This window comes from Canis lupus, chromosome 15, assembly GCF_003254725.2.
Source record: "Canis lupus dingo isolate Sandy chromosome 15, ASM325472v2, whole genome shotgun sequence".
Taxonomy (NCBI): Eukaryota; Metazoa; Chordata; class Mammalia; order Carnivora; family Canidae; genus Canis; species Canis lupus.
The window spans coordinates 42,152,346-42,157,889 of record NC_064257.1 but is presented as its reverse complement, the minus strand read 5'-3'; the positions used below and the strand labels follow the sequence as shown (position 1 = coordinate 42,157,889).

General features: G+C 47.4%; 1 long non-coding RNA gene across 1 annotated transcript; it reads right to left on the bottom strand.

Annotated features, from left to right (window-relative positions):
- Positions 1 to 1,996: 1,996 nt before the first annotated feature.
- On the bottom strand, positions 1,997 to 3,961 carry LOC125752562 (uncharacterized). The gene is made up of 2 exons (XR_007402405.1): positions 3,847 to 3,961; positions 1,997 to 3,281 (listed from the first exon to the last, which is right to left on the bottom strand). It is a non-coding gene; the product is annotated as an uncharacterized LOC125752562 (long non-coding RNA).
- Positions 3,962 to 5,544: the final 1,583 nt, after the last annotated feature.

Sequence of the window (5,544 nt, the reverse complement as noted above, 5' to 3'; positions counted from 1 at the left end):
TACAAACATTTGCGAGAGTGGGAAGGTGTTGGCCATAGTAGCAGCTGTGATGTACTTTGTTAATATTATCGTTTTAAAATATCTGAATCCAGATGTACCAGAGGTGAGATTATTTTCCTTGAAACAGAAGGACCATGCATATCAAGGCTTCCACCTTCATATCTCATTTCAGTATGTTGGTCAGTCGTCTAATTTAAATCTTCACTATTTTGTGCTTGGCAATTTCAGGAGCTTCCTGACTGCTCTTCCTGACTTCTTCCAGTCAAACTCGCATTGTCACGTCCAATAATGTTCAATGACGGCACACTGACCATGGCACTGGTTCTCAGAGAGCGATCTAAGGGCCTCCTGGGCTCCCCAGCAGTGCCTACATGGAGAGACTGTGGGCAGAAGGCAGGGTGTCAGGCAGGTCCCATTCCCGTTTCCAGTGGGGCAGCTCTGCTTTGATCGATTTTATTATATTCGGGTTCCTTGCAAGATTCTATTTAAAGTGTTTTGGTTTTGAAAATGTGTAAAGTCCACCCTCCTGGCAGGACATTTAAATCCCTTCTCTGCGTGCCTCCACAGTGACAGTCCACTTTCCTCTTTCTTCTCCTTATATGGTTTGGCTTATAGTGAGTTGGTTATTTATCATCCCTTTCATAGTCTTTCTTGGAGCCTTTGTTCCTACTGTGAGGTCTTTACCTGGATTGTCTTCCCTTTGTCTACTTGAGAAACACACCATTCATTCACTTAACAACCAATTTCTGAGCTCCTGCTATGTGCCAGGCCCTGCTTTAGGTTCTGGGGACTACTGCTAACTCTCCACAGCCCAGGTGATGACATCTCTGTGGTGCTATCCAAGCAAATTTATCTGATGCCTTCTCTTAACTTCTGTGATATTGTCTAGCTAATGACTCTGTACTCTAATTCTTTTGTGTTTTTCTTATTTTCAGAGGGATATTCCTATCTTATGTATGGATATATTTTTACCCCCTTACCACAGTACTTGATTAGTTGCTCAAGACATTGGGTAAATGAATAAAGAAAAGAATTTGTTTTTTAAAAATTTATTTACCCCTACTAAACAGTGAGTGCCATAAGGGTGGGACCTTTGTCTAGTTTGCCTGACATGTGGCAGGTGTTCAATGATTATTTGTTGAATTGATGAAGAGTTCTAATCTCTTCTGTGAAGCCAGCAGCTGTTGGAGTAAGAAGAGGCACTTTGAGGTGTTCATGGTGTGCAAAGTGCTCCCCTGGGAGGGCAGTGGCGTGGAGAGTGCCCTTGGCATCCCCAACTACTGTCTGCAACTGTCTCGGGCTGGTTACTTGTACTTTAGTCTCAGCTACCTTGTCGCTAGGGGGGACGGTGGGCTCAAACTCATCTTGCTTTCGGTAGGAATGATGCCACGAGTCTACGTGTTTGGAAGTGCAGCTGGCCCTGGAATAACATGGGTTGGAACTGCACAGGTCCACTTATGTACAGATATTTTACAAGACTATAAATGTATTTTCTCTTTTATGATTTTCCTAACAATGTTTTTTATTCTCTAGCCTCCTTTATTGTAAGAAGACAATAATATAAGATACAAAAATATGTTGCCTGTTTATGTTATAGGTAAGGCTTCTGGTCAACAGTAGGCTATTAGTAGTCAATTTGGGGGGAGTCAAATGTTCTAGGTGGATTTTCGACTGGTCAGTGGGAAGTCAGTGCCCTGAAGCCCCCATGTTGTTCCAGGGTCAACTGTACCTTGTGAAGCAGAGAGCATGTCTTCTCAGCACTTTCATCTTTATTTCATGAAAGTCATGATTAACAACAGTTTGGGATGGGTAGAATTTTCTTTATCCTTTGAGCAAGTGTGTAACTTATTAACTTACACACTTAATTATTAATTAATACATTACACACTTGCTCTTTTTCCTACATCTATTATGTCAAAACACATGGGTATTTGTATTGTTGACTTTCTTCTCTTGCATATAAATGATGGGAACAGCAAATAAACGGTGGCAATAGTAACTTCTAAAAATATAATTTTAATCATGAAATTAGTCTAATTTTTATGTTCATATCTAGAAATCATAAAAGGATGAGAGAAATGGTACTTGACGATTCTGAGATTTTATTTGGAGAAATACATAGAATCAATATTATCAACTTGTTTTTGGTGTGACTTTAGATAAGGATTTGATTTAGAAAAGAAAAATGGCTGGAGTCAAAGACAGGAGAAAATTTGAGAAGGTTAGTGGACATTTTATTCATTTCTTCAGCACAAAGTGTTGATTGGGAAAGAGACCACTTTTCTTCAGAAAGGAAAAGGGGTTGGAATGACTAAGTTAGTCAAAGACTGACTTGAGTCTCAAGAGTTGCCAGGTCCTAGAATGAGCTCTAATAAGACAGACTTGGGGCTTTTTGACTCAGAGATCTTTAGAGACAAGCTGGGATTTTACGCTGGGAATGTTTTAGATGTGGGTCTGGGAGGTCCAGTCTGGGATTTGGTGAATCTCAACTTTTTGCTGCTTCTGGTTAAATAATAGTACTTAGGCGGTCCAGAGGGGAAGAAAACGTGGTCTGTTACCAGCTGCACCAGAGCTTAATGACTCCTTGCTTCCGTGAGTCCCTTGGAAACCAGGTAAGGGGGTGTAAGGGGCAGGGAGTGTCCCTGCTGGTGACAATCCCAGAGCAGGCACTTTGGTATTGTGTCGGCGTCAGCAGCCTAGCTGTGCCCCCTGCCGTTGGCTGCATTGCTCAGTGTACTCCTGTGTTCACAATTATTTCCAGTGAACACGAGTAGGTGGAAAGGGAAGTTTCAGCAGTTCTGAGGATTTTCATCTCCAGAACCACTTTCTCCATGGAAAATAAGCCCATTTTGATAAACCTTGGGACCGTGCTCCCCCAAAGAGCAAGTGTCACTCATATATTCTGGTGTCAGAGGCTCCCCGCGTCGGTCGGGGCGTTGGGCGGCAGACGTGTGGAAGTTGTCTGTGCTCAGGTGACAGTGGCCGGGAGGTCTCCCCGCGACGCGCACCGCATCGGGGCTGCCCAGCGACTGCGGCGCCCGGGACGGCGAGACGCCGCGCTCTCGGACACCTGGCCGCGCGGCCCAGCTTCCCTGCGAGGTTGCAGCCCCGGGGGCACCGCCCACGAAGTTCCAGGTAGACGCCAGGGTCACAGGTGTCGCCCTCTGGGTGGGTTCAAAAGGCCAGATCTTCCCCGTCTGCTCCCCAACGGGACACCGGCCAAATCCGCGAGCCAAGGCGGCCGCGCGCTCTCTGCAAAGCCAGGGGCGCTGGGGACCGTCCTAGGCCGGGGTGGGGAGGGGGTGGGGGTGAGGGGGTGCCGAGGAGCGCCCCGCCCCCGCCGCGGCGGCCTGGACCCGGGCGCACACGCTCCTTAATCCCCGCCCCGCGTTGCCCCGGCGACGGCCCAGACGAGCAGGTGATGCATTGACAGCGAGCAGATGGTCCCCCGCGGAGGCGAGCGCGGCCCACAATGCGCCCCGCGCCGCGGTGCTGCCGCCGCCCTCCCCCGCCCGGCCGGCCCTTCGCGGCCCGCATGCTAATCCGGGGTGGGGGCGCGGGAGCGGGGGGCGCGGGGGCAGGGGCGGGGCTCGGGGCGGGGCCCGGGGCGAAGGGGCTCCCCGCCGGGCTCCCTGCGGCCGGCTCACCGCGGCTTCCCGAGCGCGCTCCGCGCCCTGCCGCGGAAGACTTCCTCCGAGTAACTCCCCGAGAGACCCTGTCCCCCGCCCAGCGGGCCCCGAGCTCTGCCTGATCCCCCCCGGCGGTGCACTTCCCTGTACGGAGCCGCCGAGCCCCCTCCTTCCGAGCCCCCACTTCCACCCGGCGGCTCCCGCCGGCCTCGGGTACCTGCTGGCATCTGACGGTCTCGAAGACCAGAGCTTCGGAGTCACCATCTCACCTTCCCCTCGCCCTCCCCGGTCCCTGCTTCTAGACTTGGCGCTGACACTTGCTGAATGTGCACAGACTCGGTATTTCTCTCTCACCACGCCTCCCCCCCCCCCCCCCCCCCCCCCGTGCTTTAGGGTCTCTTCGGCGGCTTCTCTTGGCCTTTCTTCCTGGAATTTCAAAAATAAATCACTCTTCCCCCATGACTACCGGGCTGCTCCCTCTAGGGAAACCCTCCCATTCACGTACCCTCCTCCCCCACATTCATTCTGACACCCCCCCCCCCTTACCCTATTCACCGCTGTGTGGCAAATTGAGGCAATCTTATAGTGAGGCCATGAAAACTGCTAGGCACTATTCACAATTTTAATACTAACTTCATAGCTGTCACATAAATTCATTCCCGAGCCTACCCCATAATGGCCAAGAAGGAATTTTAAGGGAAGAAAAAAAAAACTCACAAAAAACAACACTGAAGACACTGCTATGGTGTCTTTCTTTGATTTGCAGGTGTTTTTTGAAACCATTACTGCAGTAACTGTAGATAGCTTTTTCTAGCTGCCACACAGGGTACTTAAAAAAAAAAAAACATCCTCCTCCTTTTTATTTTACAGTAGATAAAAAAAAATACCAATAGGCTTTTTTAAAAAAAGGAATAGAGAGAAAGAGAAAAAGAGACTAGTGAATGAAGTTGGGATAATACCGGGTCACAGAGCTGTCGAAACCAATGTCATAGTGCAACTGCTGGGCAGGAGTACAGAAAACTTCTTGTTCCTTGATTTTTATGGAGATTTGGTCTACGGCATGGAGCACTCTCTGAACAGGTTTAGAACAAGTTGCAAAGAAAGAATTCTTCACAATAAACACTCTTCTGATGGGCTTTATGCCCACGAACACCTGTGATTTACAAAGAGGACAAAGGGAGGTGAGGGGGTCAGGCTGTTGTGGGGAAATGATGCCTCATGTACCCATGGCCCTAAGGGAGGGTTGTTTTATTTTATAACTTGTCTTGGATGTTGGCTATGCAAACTCACAATGAGAAAGGAAGCATTAGACTCTTCTAGTAGCTCCTAATGATTTCTTCAAATGCTTATAATTCATTTTGAACCTTCATTTTGGTAAGTTCTCAAACTAGACAATATTGTAGTTGTCAGAGTTCAAGGAGAATCGATGTACATAAAAACTGGAAATCATTTCACCAAACTTAGAAATAAGTGTTTGGAATGTTCTTGAAGGGTGGACAGCATCTGTGTTTATGAACTTTCTTCTCCAAAAAGTTTGATCATTTTATGTCGATTTCCTTTCAATTTCTTGCTTCCTCCCTTTTCTCTTTTTTTTTTTTTGAAGTTTTTTTTTTTTTAATTTTCACTTCTTTTTATGGTTTTTGCTTTCTCTGTTTTTTTTTTTTTTTTTTTTTTTTTTTTGTAGTTTCTTTCCTGGTAATTTGGGGGACAAGCAAAATATGAAAGCATGAGGCAATAAAACAAATAATTACATACAAGTCAGGGGAAATTTCCTTTGGAGAGAGTGGCCAAGGAAAGACTATTCAGAGAAGATGGCCTTTCTAAAGCAAATGAAGGAACAGAGGGAAGAGCAAGCAAGTGGAAGCCAGTGCAGAGGCCCTAAAGGCAGGAAAAGAGCTTCAAGGTTAGTGAGTCA